The 18,869-nt window shown below is 37.9% G+C and overlaps 2 long non-coding RNA genes across 2 annotated transcripts; one reads left to right on the plus strand and one right to left on the minus strand.

The window, feature by feature from the left end:
- Positions 1-2,152: 2,152 nt before the first annotated feature.
- LOC149098111 (uncharacterized) lies at positions 2,153-15,443 on the minus strand. Its single transcript, XR_016203750.1, has 3 exons — positions 15,309-15,443; positions 13,770-13,834; positions 2,153-2,530 (listed from the first exon to the last, which is right to left on the minus strand). It is a non-coding gene; the product is annotated as an uncharacterized LOC149098111 (long non-coding RNA).
- LOC149098112 (uncharacterized) lies at positions 4,719-6,705 on the plus strand. Its single transcript, XR_016203882.1, has 2 exons — positions 4,719-4,963; positions 5,842-6,705. It is a non-coding gene; the product is annotated as an uncharacterized LOC149098112 (long non-coding RNA).
- Positions 15,444-18,869: the final 3,426 nt, after the last annotated feature.

The following is an 18,869-nucleotide window of genomic DNA, read 5'->3' on the forward strand; positions in this document are numbered from 1 at the left end:
GCGAAAACTCTGCCGCTAGATTAATACGATTAAACTGAATGACGCAATGTCGGTGAATTTATGGAAAGCGGAATATGCGTCGGCGTGCATTCTCAGAAACGGTTCACAGGAAATTCGAGAGAATGGAACAAACTGATCACGTAACGCCTTCGGGCATCTTATATAAAACTTAAAACTAAAGTCGCACAAGGACCAAATTGGTCCACAATCATAGTTTCCGTATCATTCATTAACTGGAAGCATTGCTATTCCCACTCGAAGGGATGTTTGGTCATTGCTGGATACCTTACAGCACTTATTATACCCAGTGAAACAATGGGCCTCCCACAAATATGGCTGCATATAATTACAATGGTCCGAACAAGACAATTCAGCATTCTTTAAGTGATCTAGATTCGAAATTGAAATTGCCGAATACTGTATTCAATTTCCACACTAATCTCGAAAATAAGCTTAAAACTGCATGTTCGTACATTTCAGTTTGCAACGGACGGCGCTCTCAATGCACCTACAGAAAAAGGTCGACCCAACTCAATATGTGAGCCAGAGGAAGTTGTCAAATGTGTGAATAATTTTCTGAAGTCTCGTAATTGGCGGTCTGACGCCACTTTCTTGACTTTCGGTAGCTTAAGGTTACAGTATACCTTCAGATCGGCAATTTTCTTCAAATTTGGATTTTTGTTTCAAACTAATGGTCGAAGAGTTATCTCTAATTTCTGAAAACAAAATTGGAAAAAAACCTAATATTGGCGGAGAAATGGATGTTTTACGTTATGGCCGGAAGTAAAAGTTCCCTCTTGATTGACAGCCCTATGAAGTGTATGCAATCAACCGAGACTACTTTCGCGGGAGTATTACTGATATGGATACCACGAATTGGCTGGCTACTCAGTTAATCAGCATTGTTAATCCAAGCATTTTTCGTATTAGATGTAATTCTGTTAAGTTATAAGTAAACATGGACCACGGAAAACTCCGTTTACCAGTTCGAAAAAGCACACAATGAATGAAAATACATCAATGAGTGAAGAAGCGAAAGTTGGCCGCGCGGATGAAGCTACGGACGTATCAAGCGGGCAAAAAGATCGAGTCAAGAGAAGAGAAAGGTTGTGTAAAATTTGGGAACTCGACAGCGGTAACAGCGATGTTTACAGTGACTCTTTTGTTGAGTTCGATACCGATGAATCGTCCAACTCATTGAGATCCATTGGAATATTATTATCCATGCACATTTGCTCTGCCGCGCTTTCGTTTGTTTGTTCTCGTCGCCCAGCTACTCTAGCGTTCGTATCCTTTTTCGTCTTCCCCATTTTGCCAAACCAGCTTCAAGAAAAACCCAGCTGCAGAAAAATTATCTCTCCGCCTTGAGCGCATTGCGAAACGCAAGGTTTTTTTGCAGATTCACGCGTAAATTTCACCGCGAGTTAATGGTAGTAAATTTTCCAAGCGCTTATTGGCTCAGTGATCTGAGAACCCAGTTGAAGGCGTTTGTGGGCGGAGTTTGTTTGCGAAGCAAGATATTTTTCTTAGCGCTGTTTTCTCGGATAAATTTTTTCGCTTGAAACAGACACTTTAAAGAGTTACAACTCAAACGGAATTTGTTTGTTTGCCCTCAAATTTGGACAGTAGCTAGATTAACATATAAAAAACAAAAACGTGTCTGCGAATTGTTTATTTCGAAATATTTTTTCTCCGAGAGCGATTTTTGTACGATCACTTCACATTTTTTAAATCCTATTTCGAAAATGTTCTGTAACTTTTTACTACAATTGAATATGGAAAAACGCAGACACGCTTTTTTAGCGCTTTTTGTCCTGAAACCGAGGAAAAATATAAATTGGCGAAAAACAAAATTCGCTTTGACTTGTAGCTTCCAAAAGGTGATTAGCACGCTTGCATTTAGTGGCCGTGAAAAAATTGGCAATTCATTTTATTTCAAAATTTTTAGTATGGTTTGATAGCCAGCTCTTTAAGCTTTAATTTGATATAGGGGCTTAGGTATCTACAGCTTAAACCGGACGCGCTACATCGCTTGGACGCGAGACACCCCTGAAGGTATACGGTAACCTTAATACAAAGTGCGTAAAATATCTCTTGGCGAATGTGAAAAATCATCACTAGAAATAGATGACACTCACTACTAAATATTAAATTTCCTTTCTGTTCATAGTTAAATGAGCTGCATTTCTTGTCCATTTTCACTATTCCTTAATTTTATACACATTTCATTACTGACCATGCCAGCGTTACAAAAGTCCGAAATAATAGGTTTGTGCCCCGACTTATGCGCTTTTTAATAAGCTATTCTCGATTCAAATCTCTGCAACCCACCGGGCTGGCTTTTTGTACATTGTATTATAAGTATGGAAAAGCAAAAGTGAAAGTGCTTCAGTAAGGGAAAACTTACTACCCGCTAAATAAAACAGATAGTTAATTTTGCAAAGCTTACCTTGTTAAACTATACTTTTGATCAGTTCTTGCTTACCAACTTTGTGAATTCGAATTTTGCTCCTCCTCGAACTCGACACAACTGATGGAAAAATAGACGAAGTCTCAATGTTGTAACATCAGCATTGGAAAGCATGCATTCCAAAGCGCTTGGTGATTATCAAGTTACCAGTGTTTTTCAAATTAATTGTCACTAATACATACATTGAAACAAGATTGACAAACTACTGATTCTGTAACAACGCCAACATTGAAAGCAGACTATAAACAATAAGTATTGTCTTATCAGTTGATTAACTCCGCAAACATGCTACAAACCAAAGGGAACCCTTAAAAAAGGACAATTGCTCGCTAATTTTTCAAGAGACATCAAATGAGGAACAAACAGTACCTTTCTGGACTCTAGGTAAAAATTGTGCGCTCAATTGACGATAAAACTAAATGATTTTATGGGAATCTATGTGTCGGAGTGCATTTCAAGAAGCGTTCCACATGAATGGAACCAATCGATTACGCGTAACACCTTCGGGCAGCCTGCATAAAACTTAGACAGGCTCTCAGTAAGTCGTCGTCTCCAAATTCGTCAACACGGAATATTAATATATAGATTTAGCCAGGCCTAAAAGCGGAGCTCCTCAGTTATTTAATTGGATGTTGTTAATAGTTAAAATCATTGTACATTGTTGTCACCATCTGTCTTCTCATTGGCTAAAAAAAAAAAACTACAGTTAATTCTGGGAAACAGCGCAACCTACAGATTTTCCACTAATCTGCTAGCAGATTAGTGAATAATCTGTAGGTTGCGCGCGCCATGCATGATTTTCAAGAGTAACGTCAAGTTCACGGACAGCGAAGTAAGAACATGGCTTGTCGAAAATAAACTGTGTTCGGTGCGATAATGCGTTTGTCGTTATTTTCTTTAAATCAGTGTATAAGAAAACAATTATTAGATTCGGTTTTTGTGATATCCGAAATAATCAAGGGTTCGGTTAGTGTTATCAGCTTCACTTACCTCCCCCTTGATTATTCCGAACATCACAAAAACCTCAGCCAATAAATTGTTTATAATCCAACTTGCATGGCATCCGCGTTGGATTACATTGTAATGCAAATAAAAAAAGCTAAGCATTAAACTTAAAGGGCTATTGGGCTGAATTGTATGCACCAAATAAATCAACGTGTGAGAAGAACAGAGAAAGGGTTTTTCTGTATTGAACACATTCCTCGTGTGTGGGGCCCCACGCATGCTATACCGAAAACCGTGGGAAAAATGGGTGCAGTTTTGGCAGCCGCGCGCCAATTTCCCGCGCAAAAATTTAAAGGAAAACATGGAAAACAACCGGTGTCACGCAAAATTTACGAAAAAAAAAAAATGAAAAGTTCATAGAAATCTGTAAAAGGAAAAGAAAGTAGGTAAAAGGAAAACTTAAGACTTTTCAGGCACAAAGTTAATTAAGTTACCGGTATTCTGTTGATTTACCATTTTGTTTTAAGCTTTACCAAAAAAGTTTATGTCTTGAAAACCCGTGTCATGCTACGAGCCGACGGCGTAGTATACATTTGTTTGTTTTTATTAATCACACGATGCGTGACGCCGGAAACGGACGACAAGCGGTGTGTAAAACGAGAAAAAACTGGAGAAGAAAAAAACAATTGCACTGATTCGGCTTCGCACAGACGAGCTGGAAAAATCTTGGCAAGGACTGGGAGGATTCCGTCCGCATCCTGGATTTGTCTGGAGCACAGGAACGAGATGAATCGAACTACAAACGATGTTCATGTCCATCGTCATGGGGGCATAGCTGGCCAAAATACCGATCCCAAACCGCCTGTACCAGGTCTTTGACCAGGTGGGAAAATCTTTTCTAAACTACAAACCTTGGACAAACTGGTGTACTAAATGCAAAGTCGAGGCGGACAAAAAATTCAAGAAGCACGGAAAATACAAACCGCGGAAAGGAAAGACCTGCAACAAGCAGAAGGTAGAACAAGTTTTAACTCTTATTTCTCTTAGCTCTCGTTGTACAAGCTAAAACACAAACAAATACATAAATAACGAGGACAATGTCATTTATAGGATGCCGATGACCCACGAAAAGAACAAGGTTATGAAAATATTTTGGCCGCCTTTAGTTGCCCCATAGCTCGCACATGCGCAGACGTTTGACCGCTGTGTTGGTCGCCCTTGACGTAGCCCTGCGCCTGCACTCAGCGGATTTTCCCCTTTCGAGAGGGGCCGAGGAACACTGGGAACAAGACCTTAATTCGCCGCTCGTGGCAAGTATATAACCCTGCAAAACACATCGGATTTAACCATTTTGATCAGAGTTTTTAGGTTTCAAGTGATTTTTCCTCTTTATTAGGTATCGGAAAAATTAACGCTCAGTTATAAACATGTCAGATCATAAGCAACGTGTTCACGAAAGGTCTAACAAGATCCGCAACAGAAAAATTCGAAGTTGAACGCCATGAAATGTTGACACAAGAATAGGTACTTTCTTGAAAAGATTAAGAGGTAAGTCATCTGATATTTTTCATTGTTGATAGTGGTAGTCTTTAGGGTTGATTACAATGTTACAGTCTAAGTAAGCTTATTTTACACTAGATTTTTGATTCGGTCAGTGTAAAACGCAGACTGGGGACTGCAAACTACAGACTAAAATGTAGACTGACCATTGAGTCCTAAGCGAAAACAGGCTAACTGGAGGCTAACCTAAGTGATATCCAGGCCAGCTGGAGTGATATTCAGTCTAACCGGAGCGCGACTCAGCTGACCGGAGTACAGTCTTTCACTGCAATTAGCCTGAATAATCATGTTTAAGACCAGCGCCTGATATTATTATTGTAAAACGATATGTACTTATGAAGTCTGTAGTCTGCAGTCTGCATTTTACTCTCAGTCTGCATTTTACCCCGGTTTGCAGTCCACAGTCTGCGTTTTACACTGACGATTTTCAATTTGATTGCCAGCAAAGTGGAAGTGAAATCGGAACATCTTTGTACATTACTAAATTACATAGGCCATCCAGGAATATTCGACCGTACAGGCCCTTTCATAAAATAACCACAGAATCATTTAAATATATAGAACAGCTAAACTGTTGGAATTTTGTAAGCAGTATCATCAGTACAGAGTAAATGATGCAGTGCATAAATTAGTATCTTTAGAACATAAAGGAAAAAGAGTCTACTCCCATATACAATGTACTTAAATGTTGGGTGTTAAAGTTCAAAATATCATAGGTAATCAAATTTCTGTAGGTCCCAGGTTAGAATCTAGTTGTAGTTTATAACAAATTAGGTGGCTATTATGTTAGTTACAGTAATTTAATGGAATAATTTTGAATAATTAATTTGTTTATTTATTTATGTCCATTTATATTCTGTTTGCAGAATGCTAAAATGGATACAATTTATTGGTTCTATTTGACAAACAAATCGTACAAGAGGCATGCAGGTTGTGGTTTCACTAGATAGTACAACGGTAACCAGAGTTGTGGGAATATCATTCCAGATTTGTACTATCCTTGTCAGCAAAAGCTTATACTAAGTATGTGTTGCTTGACTAAAACAATAATAAGGCTTAATCATTCTGTAATCATTGCAGGCTTTGTTAAATTTACTTTCCAGACTGTTCTTCGTTTTTGGACTATTTGTATTTTGGCCAATGTACTAAAATGTGTTGTCCCTAAAAAGGCCAACCACTGTTATAAAATTGTACAATTGAAGTGCATGGTACCTTTGCAGTTATTGGAGAGCAAACTGAGTTGCTAGTTTAACCAAAGATGATACCAAGGTTAGCGAAACCACCAAAATTTTAAATTTCTATTCATCCCTTTTTATAGCTGTGTCAAATTAACCATCGCTTCACTTGAGTAACTGTAAGCCTCGGGGGATTCTTGTTTTTCAAAATCCCACAAACTATTAAAATACTGGATGTGGTTCTTGATACAAAAGGATAGCAATTATTTGGACTTTCAGTAATATGTAAAGACAGAGTGTTTATCCTGGGACAAAGCGAAAACTAAAACTATACATGAATTTATAGTTCCATGACCTATGCAATACATCCTTGTCCTGTGGTTTATGTGGTTTGAGATCTCAATTGTGATTGGTTATTACACAATAAACATTCCAGGCATATTTTAGGTGTTCACGGTTTTGTGAGTTTGACTGCACTAAGTATTTCTTTAAAAAATAGTGTTTCCTGCGTTTTAAGAATACATTATTGGGAAACTTTGCTTGAACCCCTAACAAGTAAGCTGTTAGTGGTATTTCTGTCTTATGTAGTTTTGACTTGCAGGAGTCACAACCAGAAAGTACAACATAAAAGATTTTCAATTGTTTACTCACATCACTCCTCTCCTATTGGCAAGCAAGCTTAAAATGCATAGGGCTGTTTGTACTTCAAGCATCAATTTTCAGGGTAGTTAATTTTTCAGACATTCTAAGGTGTCACCCATTATATTTAGAACATTCATATGAAGTGGGAGAAGTTGTGTATATCCACCTGTAGATTTGATCATTGACAAAAGAGCATGCATTTTCAATGTAATGGAAATTTTGATCATGTAACAAAACTGTCTCCTGTGCTTGGTGACATTCTTATTGCCTCCTTAAGCAGAAAGACAGCATTATAATTAATTATTATATCCTTTGTTTACTCAGTCCCTAAATCTCTACCATATCTCCCCCAAAAATATCAAAAGTTAATAGATAAGTGTACCCTTGTGTAAAGGTGGAGATTTTTTATCTAACTTGAAGATACAATTAGTGCTCTTCACTTCTGCTGGAACGGTTTGCACCATCTCGCAAAGTATAACTAAGTTAAAGTATAAGCAGGGTGTGGAGAAATGAAAACCAATTTTTTGGTCTATCCTCGAGCAGTAACCTGTAACTATGATGTACTTGTCTAAAAGTCATTCTCGCTAGCCCCCCAAAATTTAATCTCTCACAGTACTTCTGTAGTTTGAATTTCCTCAAAGAATTTCCCAAGGAACTGCTAGGCTTTGTGCTATCAGACATGACTTTCTTTGCAAGCTAATAAGTTCAGAAGCTAAAAGCTATTTTCTTGAGTCAAACAACTCCCCCATGTACATGTAGAAGGAGTTGAACTTGCTGTTTTCCCTTAACTTATAAGCCTTACAGGTAATACAGGTACTTAAATAATTAAGCTATTTAGTGAACTTCCAGGTTCTAATTTGTTTGAAATAAAATCAATATTGAGATGTTCATGCTAAAAAAACCATTCAATCTAGGACTCAAATCTTACCCAATCTGACCTCAAGGATAATCTTCATTTGCACATGACATGATCATTTTCTAAAATCCAAAAACTAAAGAGTCACCAGTTACAGTTTTTATCCTCATCAGGCATAAGAGGGGTGTATTTATATCTTTTGACAACTTTTCACCTTAATAACTTACTTTGTCTGGAAACAAGCACATTTTGAATTTCAGAGTTGTGGTGGTGCGTAACATGAAGCTACAAAAGCATTTTTCAAAAAATATTTACTTATCTTGTGGCTTTTCGCCTTTTTAGAAGTTAAAGTATTAGGAAAAGTGCTTAATATTTAGATGTTTGCTTGTTCAGTTCAGTTAATCAGCCACCTAGATATCCAAAGTAACTTCCAGATGTTTACAACATTTGCCTGCTGCAATGTTGGTGTACAATGGAGGTACACCAACATGGCAGTTTCATACTGGGCTCTGTAAATTTGAGCAAAATATTTCAACAAATATCTGAAGCTTGGGAAGATGCACAGCCTGTAGAGCTAAAACTTGGAAAGGTGTCTTCTTTATTTATCTCCTATAATATCACAATGTCTTGAATTTATCCACTGAATGGTCAATTCGAATTAATTTTTGTGTGACAGTGCAAACCAAGAATACCAGCTCTAGAACTCTGTCTACTTTTTTCCTAATTAAATTAATTAAAAGTCATTTGCTTTTATGCTTATTTAAAGTTTTCATCAGCAATGTATATGCTTTCATGAAAGGTTAGCACAGGCATCATGTTTGTCAGTACCATAGTTGCATCTTGTGTCATTGATTGTTGAGTACTGTTTGAGAAGGATCAAGAACCATTAATTTGATGTATTTCATGTGATCTGAAGAGTTCATGCAAGTCTTCTGAGATGTCTTGCAGGTAGGATTGTCAAAGGTTAATTAGCATGTCTCTCTTACTTGGTATCTCTCTTACTTACTTTGTATAATTGCAATCAACAAATGACACTGGAAGATCTTCCTGTCTTTGCTGGGGTGATGTCATCCACTATTGCAATAGGCCTATTAGGAAAATTATTTCAAATATGATCCTTGCAACCTTTTCATGAAATATATGATCTTGAACATGATGACACTTCAGTCTGGACTGAAAAGAAAAGAGTAACACTTTTGTAGTGTCTATGAATTGTTTGCATTCCATCTAGTGGCTTCAACGTTCTTCTCAGTTTACGTTTATTGTCCTGGTCCAAATAATTATAGACATGTTGATCTTCCATTTAGGTCTTAAAACTGTTTGCATTCCAGTTAGTGGCTTTTCTTTTGTTGTCCTCGGTCTGCATTGAATGTGCTGGTTTAAAAAACAAAAACAAAATATAAACAAATTGGGATGTCAAGTCATCTTGGCAAACATGCATATCTGGGGTTATGCAATCCCAAGCTTCCTCTTTTTGAAAAAGTCAGTAGATCTGATCTTGTCCTTGCCTTTAGATCACGAAGGTTATGCAGTCTTGAGTGACCATGATATAATTGTGTAGTCTAGATCTAGAATAAGGATTTAGTTTAGAATCACTCTGTCGTAAATGCTGTGTCTTTAGGGTTACCATGTGCCTGCATCTAAGCGATGTAGCTAATTTGACATGTAAACAACAAAAACATGTCAGGGGATATTTTATTTTGAATTTTTTTTTTTCCCAAGAGTGATTTTTGTACAATCACTTCATATATTTTTTTAATCCTATTTCAAAATTGTTCTGTAGCTTTTATGTTCACTGAAATTGAATATGGCAAAATGCAGACATATTGTAATGTTTAAGCACTTTGGGTCTAGAATCTGAGTAACATATTAAATTAGCAAAAAAATTGCATTGACCTGTAGCTTTCTAAAGGTGATTTGGACATTCCCCTTAGGGGGCCTGGATAACTGAATAATCCATTTTATTTCAAAATTCTTGGTCTCATTTGATAACCAGCTCTATAAGCTTTAATTTGATATAGGAGTTTAGGTAGCTACAGTACAGTGTGAAAGGGGAGCATTACTTCTCTTGGATGCAAAACACCTCTCAAGGTATACAGTAACCTTAAACCATGAACTTATTGCTTCTTTCCATTTCATGTGAAACAGTATATGACACAGCCACCTTTATAGCAGAGCTCCCAGGGGCCGCCACCAAGCGGAGTCCCATAACTATAGAAACAGAACCACATGCACGCATACAAATAGAAAACCATAGAACTATTTTTTCATGGTCAACATGTCTAGCAGTGTGGATTATGGCAGGTGTGCCCAACAAAGCCAACGCCGCGGAACATGGCAGCCATAGTTTAATCATACATGTATGATATTGGACATCCATGTCATGGTCAATTGACAGCTGTCAAAACAAGGTATCTGCTGACCAGTATTATGTGACCATATCACGGGCTCAGGTTAAGAGCTCATCAAGGTCACCTGTTTTTTAAAAAGTTGACCGCTGACAAAGTGCTGGTTTTCTATTGGATCGTGGGCTCAAGCTAGGTTAACTTCTTGATCAGGGCCGGGTTGTTCAGAAGGTATACTAATGTTTTTCACTGCTTATGTTTTACGTAGTTTGAGATTATTGGAACTCAAAACAGAAGGCCAGACATTATAAACAGAAAAAAAACCTCAAAGTTACAAAACTCACATCAAAATCCTGGGTTAGCTTACTTGGGCTTTGAGCAACCTGGCCCAGGAGCTCCACTTTTAGGCTTGGCTAAATCTAAATATTACACTGTTTACAATTTACTCAGTGGTGGCATGAATTTGTACATGTATTTTGTAACATAATCGTGCATTGCTATTTGCCTTCATGCTGTACATCCATCAATAGTTCATTTTTTTTTTTCATAAAATATGCTATTAATACTGTCTACCTTTTAAAAAATACTGGAATTCTACATAGCCTTAAGACACTTCCCAAAAGTGACTGTAAAAAGATACGGTTAAAGGTATGACAGCTGTACAGTGTTAAGAACAGCATACAGGAATATAATGAGATCCACTGCAACATTGCAACATTCACAATGAAAAACTCCCCCTGGCATTAATGGTAAAAATAACACTTTGTGGATGAATACTTACATGTGGGCTACCATTAATAATTTTATAATTCAACTTCAATAATTGATGTTTTTTTTTTCTCCATGAAGATTGTGGACTACAGGGACTGTTAACTACTGGGTGACCCCATCAAATATATAATTTTGTAGTAAAATTATGTCAAAAATTAATCAGTAAGCTATAAGTAAGTTATAGCATCTACACATATTTTGCCTTCACTACATGTAGACAATTGAACACACTCGGAGGTTTTGATGCATATGTGCATTTGGTCAACCACATCCAAGATATGTTTAATTAAGACATCAGTAAAATTACAGCTAAATGGATAAAAAATATATCCTACATGCACCAAAGTTGAACACGAAAAGCCCCCAAAAAATTGAAAAATAGGGACCATGTATCCCCAAATGCAGTGGCACCAATGGAATCGTCTCTGTGTAGAGCTTTCTCTGCATGCAGGGTCACTGATTGATGTAGAAAAAATAGTTCATGTTCATGGGCAAAAGGGGAATATGGAGGTGCTGTTAGCAGTTTACCACGTTTCAGAAGAGTGTATGGATTTACTATTTCGAAAAATTATATTCCATACTTGCTGCACCAGCAAGCCTAGTGTAATACTAATCATCCACTCGACTTTTCAACAACAACAACAAAACCGAGGAAAACTACATAAACACAATATGGGTATCACTACACCTGAATCAAACGAAGGATACCAGAAATGTTACAGAAAATTCGTTTAAGATTTATTATCATTCCAGTTAAAGCCAACAAATGCATTTAGAAGACGGAAAACGTCCAAAATCTCAAAGACTTGCGGTGTTCAAGTTTAATAATTATTCGCGCCAAAGCGTAATTTGAATATTATTTTCGCCGACGGCTTTGCAGTCCTTTTTTCGGCCGTGGCTTTACCAGGCTTTTACCAATAACCTTAAAAGAAATTCAGCCAAACATTTCACTAAACCCAATAAATTAACCAAACAAAACGAGGAAGTCTCCATAATTTGTAAACGCAGTATGCACGACAACATACGAGCGTCAAAAGCTGTCAAGGGTAGCAAATCGATGGTTTTCCTTCTTCTCAAGGTAAACAGAAGAATAAATTATAGCAGTCTACAAAGCGGCTGTCCTTACTAACACAAAGAAAACTTCAAAACTCGGCTGGCAGTATTTACAAATACAGTTCTATTACTTTTAGACGTGAGGTTATCGGTATACGACGAAAAACAACAGAAAACTAAGCTTGTTTGTTTACAGTATGCAACTTTATATTCAACAACGACTCTAGTCTTATTGTTTGAAATTTATCAAATTTCTCCCAGTATGGTTCCAAATCAGATAATCAGGGAGACTTTAAAACTCCTATTGAAGATATAAGCTTAACTTCTAAGCTTATCTTGCCGAAGCAACTACATAATTTTTATGGAAAACACGAAAGTTTCTATGTGAAAAGTCGCTTACCACAATTTGGTAGTTCACTTCAGTTTGAATCCTATAGGCAGAAACTTCCAGCAAAAGTTGCGAAGACTGAACTGAACTAATCTTTTCGATAGATCAACGAATCAACTACTCTTTTCCCGCTGTGTTTTTTCCTCTAAACACAAGAAACACGTTTGATTTCTCTTGTTGATCACCTGATGAAATCATGTGACTTCTTGCGCGGCTGCACATCTCGACGCGCGAAGTTGTGTAGTCTTCTGAGTAAGTTTTTCGGGTATTCCAGCTCTTTTCTATAGCCGTCGTTCGCTCTACCTCACGGCATTGTTCGGTATTATTTCATATCCTTTCTCTAGCCCTAACTCGATCTAATTCACAGCACTGTTCAGTACTATCTCGCCTCCTTTGTAGCCCTGGCCCGCTCTTTCGCGATCTTCTTCGCCACTTCTTTGGCTGTCAATCCTTGCTCTCTGCCGTTCTCTTTCACGTTCTGCTTCAGTTAAACCCTATATTGAAAACGTTAGATCAACCCCTCCAATCGTTTGTTAACATAACAAATAGAAATAAGTTTTTTTTTTCCCCTGACTTTTCTGGAAAAATCCCGCCCAGAACAGATGCCATTCCCTAGCTTCCCCGTGAGGGCTACCGCGAGACGCCCCTCCCCTTCCCCCAGAGTCTGTACGGACGGCGTTCGCTCGCTCGCTCGTACGCTGACGTCATAACCAAATTTTCTCGACTTGATGGCTTACCAATTTTACTTACCCATGGTGCTTCGCTGGCGCGCTTCGCGCGCTGAAGCTCCGCTATTATCATTTTACCCGATGAATAAATGTATGCATGCTATCAATTGTTTTGCGAGACATAACAAACAACTTTCCAGAAAAAGAGATCTTAAAATTAGGCGTCGAGAAAAGGTACTTTACATTTTTCGATGTTGAAATGGCGCCAAATTATGATTGCGCAAGTAATTAAAGTGCGTGTATGGAAATCTGAAAATCGCGAACTAATTTCTCTGAAATTTGATTTCTGACATTTCTCGAGTTAGCCAAGAATAACGAACCAACGCACAAACCCTGCTTTCAACAAAGTTTCACCTTGGTTAGAGAATTCTACAGATTAACTCTAATCCAAGGTTTATTTAACCCTCTTTTGAACAACCGGACTGTGAAGGTTGACTTTAGCTCAGTTTTCGTTTGCCATCTTTATGAATTCGGAATCTCCTTCTCTTCAAGGCACTGCCAAAACTGGAGACGTTTGAATGGAATTCATTGGCCGTGGAAAGCATTCCTAAACCTGCATTACGCAGTATTAGTTGATTATGAAGTTCCATTCTTTTTCATGTTGTCTCTAAATTTGATCAAATTGTTAAACAAGATACGATAACTACAAAGGAGACAGTACGTGTATCTACGGATTGGAAGAACGCCAACAAGTGTAAAGAGTAGTTGTTTATTGATCACTTGATTAACTCCGAACCTCTTAACCATGGTGTAAATTAACGTCAAGAAAGTCGGGAAAAAGAGCAATTTACCGCTAATTTGTCTTTATGAGACATCAAATGAGAGATATACGGTACCTTAATCCACTCCAGGTCAAACCTGCGCACCCAATTCACGATGAAACTACATGACTTGACGGAATCTATGGAAAGCAGATTGTACGTCGTGCATAACGAATGGAACAAACCCGGGGGAGGGGCACTGCCATATACGGGCTATATAGGTATGTGCCGCTGTGAAGGGTATGGTTTTCAAGCAGTTTACTCTAGGATAGGGTATATAAATCAGAGCGTTTGGGTCTAGAATAGGGTATCATTTTTCACAAAACTGACTAGTTGGTTGAAGATTTTATCTAGACTAAGGAAACCAGGAATTGCCACTCAAAAATATAAAAAAAAAATCAAATCAGCAAGTTTAAATTTACGCAAATCAGCCTCAACAGTGTCGATAGATGGGGGATTTGGGGAGTTTACTCTAGTATAGGGTAGCAAAATTCAGCTGAACTAGCTCTGGTATAGGCTAAGGGTTCCATGGTCCCAGCGGCACATCCCCACCCAGAAATTCCCAAAGTACCTCCCCCGGGGGAACAAACTGATTACGAGTAACGCCTTCAGGCATCCTGCATAAAACCTAAGACTAAAGTCGCACTCGGACCAGGCTGGTCCACATTGCCAGTACTAATCGCAGTTTCCGTATCATTCAGAGACTGAAAGCATTGCTACTAACTCTCGAAGGGATGTTTGCTCGGCACGTCGGGATACCTTGCAACACTTATGTCCATCGAAACAATGCACCTCCATAAGCTACATGCATGGCTAGATAATTACATTGGTCTGTCACCAGACAGCTCATTGTTGCTTAAGTGAAAAGACTCGAAATCGAAATTGTTGAGTCGATTTTCAATCGTGACTATAATTCCAAAAATCTGAACTTGGCGGTCTTCTAAATGTACCCAGTGAAAAAAAGTCTATCCAACTCAATATGTGAGTCAGAGAAGTTGTCAAATTCTCGAGTAATTTTCTGATGTCTGGCTGCCTAACACGTTTTGCATCAGCGAGGCTCGATACAAGAACCCAAGAACACAAGACCCACAGAACGCTTTTGTTAACAATGTATTATGACTATGTAAGATCAAAAGTGAAAGTACTTCGGTAGGCGAAACTTACTATCTGCTCGATAAAACTGATAGAGCGTGAGACTTTCATATAAATTCATCCTTTCGAACTAAACATTTGCCCAGTTTTCCCATTCTTTTTCGCTTCAGCACAAATGCAAAACTGGCTAAGTCTTTTGTTAGAAGTGGAAAGCATTTTTGAACCCGCGTTTCGCAGCCTTTTTTGATTATGAAGTTACTAGTCTTTTTCAAGTTGCCACTTACCTTGACATAAGAATTGAACTACATACAATAACTTCAGAGAATTCGTAACATACATTGACAATAACGTTGATAAATTATACTGCCTGGCAAGAACGCCAACATCAGAATGTAAGCAGTCACAGTTTAAAATTTATCAGTTGATTAACTCCGAATCTCCGAAACATGCTATGAACGTCAAGAAAGTACAACTGACTGCTAGTTTAGCTTAATGAGATATCAACTGAGGGACACACAGTACCTTATAATCGGCTCCAGGTGAAATTTGCGCACTCAATGGAGGATAACACTGGATGAATTAACGGGAATCTATGCTTCAGTGTCCGTGTATTCCAAGAAGCGGTACACAAAGAATTAAACTGATCACGCGTAATGCCTTCAGGCATCCCGCGTAAAACTTAGACAGGCTCTTAGTGAGACATCGTCTCCAAATTCGTCAACACGAGAAATTGGGAATATTTTAGCCCAATTACAGGCATGCAAGAGAAGGCACGCAATGTGTGCGAAAGTCAGCGACTTTCCAGACTAAATTTTTTCTTTGTAACGCTAGTAAACGCAAGTTAAAAAGAAGCAGAGGGAGTTGCGAATAAATGCTTCCAGCTTTAGTGATGAAGCTTTTAAATGAATTTGCATCAGATTAAAACTGTAAAAAGTTAACGTTTAAAAATGGCACATCTGAAATATTTAGTAGTACCAAAGTATCATCCTTATCATCGTTCTTACGATGTGATCAGTTGTGATGTTATAGCGATGTTTCGAATGCGCGCTGCTAGTCTTCATCAGGCGATTGGGTCATTGGTGACAGCATCGTGAGACAGACGACATTTCATTGTACACTGCAGTATTTGTCACTTTAATTATGATGGTATATTTGTATGTGCGTAGGTTAGGGGGAGGCAAGGAAAAGTGATCTAAAGTCACACTACCATATAGACAAGTATGGATGTTAATCAAAGGTACACGCACAGCAGTTGGTTGAGAATTTAAGGACTGAGTAACCTACGAAGAGGCTCGGTAAGGACGAAATATCGGATATGTAGACATGATTGATCATCGCAGTTATACACACAATTTAAGCAGTTGTGAAATTAAATAAAGCCTGATGATCAATCATGTGTTCATAACATTCTCCGCAGTCCAAATATGTGAATTTCATATATTCATTTGTATTCTTCAATATCTACGGTATATTACAAACTCACAATGTGGCCAGTTCCCAATTGGCTTGATATATAGCTCAGTTGGTAGAGCACTGCACCGATATGGCAGAGGCCATGGATTCAAATCCCGTTCTGGTCTGAATTTTTTTTCAGGCTTTAATTTCACAACTGCTTAAGTTGTGCGTTTCACTGCGATGATCAATCACGTCTTCATACAAACAACGCCGTGAAAGCACTTTTAAAAACAATGAACACGCACAATTGGTTTAAAATTGCCCATGATGATTTCTTATTTGCCAGTTGCACTATCTGCCTGGAACCTTAAGCCATGTGTCTTCTTGTAAAATAAAAAAAAACAAAATTTGCTAATTTTTTTCTGGGTCTGCGCAGCATGGCCTCAGTAGTGTGCCATCGATCGATAAACCCCAGCAGTTTTGCAGTGGACTTCCGGTGCATCCAAATTCCTGCGGACGTTTAATTTAACGTCAACTGTGGCCTTTCTGGCGAGGAAAACTTTCGTCGCTGGTGACGATTATGAAATCGTCGAAGAAGGTTACAAGACGGGACATGGCCACTATTACATGTACGTATTCAAAATGAAGAAAGTCATCGGAGTCTGTCCGTGGGGTTATCCCACGGACGAGATTTGCGTTTATTTCTCATGGAAGGAATCGTACGGCCACAAATTCCGCGTCATTACGGCGTATCCGTTCTCCAGAGCTTATCACGTCTTCTTGAAGCAGAGAAAGCAAGGTATGGCCACCTTTTAAAATCCTACAGACTTTATGTAGGTAAGAACCAAACGGCTCTTTTAGGAGCCACCACATTAATAAAAGTCAATGGTCCAACATGCTTTCCCCAGTTCTTTTAATTTTGTGCTCGAGCACGTGGAGACGCGCACTTATTATTCACAAAATCGATTATCGATTATCAAAACTGCAGCGTCATAAAATTCAGTTTGACAGCGTCCTCAAAATCAACAATGAATTTGATTGATGAACCACTCTTGGCGGCTGTTCGTTCTATTGAGAACGCGGACCAAGACAACGATTCTCAAGAGGTAATAAATATAACTTGAAATTGGAGTACATGTCGGGCGAATACAAATCCGTACCGTTATTTTGAAATGGGTCGTTGAAATTGAATGGAAAAGATAACTTCATACTTTAACTTACATGATTTAATCAGACCTAAAATTTGAAGACGGCTAAGGACTTTGAAAAGAAATTATTTTGATTTTGAATTAGGTCACTGAAATTGAATGGAAAGGATAAGCCTTTGTGCTTTTCAATACCACTACATGTTTTAATCACAACCTGGAATTTCAAGGAGGGTATGAGCATTCAATAGAAGTTCTTTTGATTTTGAATAGTCACTGATAATGAATGGAAACGATAATGAACCTTTGTGTTTTTTATATCAATACGTGATTCAATCAGACCTGGAGGTTGTAGGCAGTTACGGTTTTTAAAAAGAAGTTCTTTTGATTTTGAATAGCTCGTTGTAATCCTTTATATCGGGCCTGGAATTTGAAGGCGGTTACGGTTTTTGAAAAGATGTTCTTTTGATTTTGAATAGCTCGCTGTAATCCTTTATATCAGATCTGGAATTTGAAGGCGGTTACGGTTTTTGAAAAGATGTTCTTTTGATTTTGAATAGCTCGCTGTAATCCTTTATATCAGATCTGGAATTTGAAGGCGGTTACGGTTTTTGAAAAGATGTTCTTTTGATTTTGAATACCTCGGTGTAATCCTTTATATCAGGTCTGGAATTTGAAGGCGGTTACGGTTTTTGAAAAGATGTTCTTTTGATTTTGAATAGCTCGCTGTAATCCTTTATATCAGATCTGGAATTTGAAGGCGGTTACGGTTTTTGAAAAGATGTTCTTTTGATTTTGAATAGCTCGCTGTAATCCTTTATATCAGATCTGGAATTTGAAGGCGGTTACGGTTTTTGAAAAGATGTTCTTTTGATTTTGAATACCTCGGTGTAATCCTTTATATCAGGTCTGGAATTTGAAGGCGGTTACGGTTTTTGAAAAGATGTTCTTTTGATTTTGAATAGCTCGCTGTAATCCTTTATATCAGATCTGGAATTTGAAGGCGGTTACGGTTTTTGAAAAGATGTTCTTTTGATTTTGAATAGCTCGCTGTAATCCTTTATATCAGATCTGGAATTTGAAGGCGGTTACGGTTTTTGAAAAGATGTTCTTTTGATTTTGAATACCTCGGTGTAATCCTTTATATCAGGTCTGGAATTCGAAGGCGGTTACGGTTTTTGAAAAGATGTTCTTTTGATTTTGAATAGCTCGTTGTAATCCTTTATATCGGGCCTGGAATTTGAAGGCGGTTACGGTTTTTGAAAAGATGTTCTTTTGATTTTGAATAGCTCGCTGTAATCCTTTATATCAGGTCTGGAATTTGAAGGCGGTTACGGTTTTTGAAAAGATGTTCTTTTGATTTTGAATAGCTCGTTGTAATCCTTTATATCAGGTCTGGAATTTGAAGGCGGTTACGGTTTTTGAAAAGATGTTCTTTTGATTTTGAATAGCTCGCTGTAATCCTTTATATCAGGTCTGGAATTTGAAGGCGGTTACGGTTTTTGAAAAGATGTTCTTTTGATTTTGAATAGCTCGCTGTAAT

Source organism: Orbicella faveolata, unplaced genomic scaffold (assembly GCF_042242905.1).
Source record: "Orbicella faveolata isolate gen_17 unplaced genomic scaffold, um_ofav_v1 contig_46, whole genome shotgun sequence".
NCBI classification, from domain to species: domain Eukaryota; kingdom Metazoa; phylum Cnidaria; class Anthozoa; order Scleractinia; family Merulinidae; genus Orbicella; species Orbicella faveolata.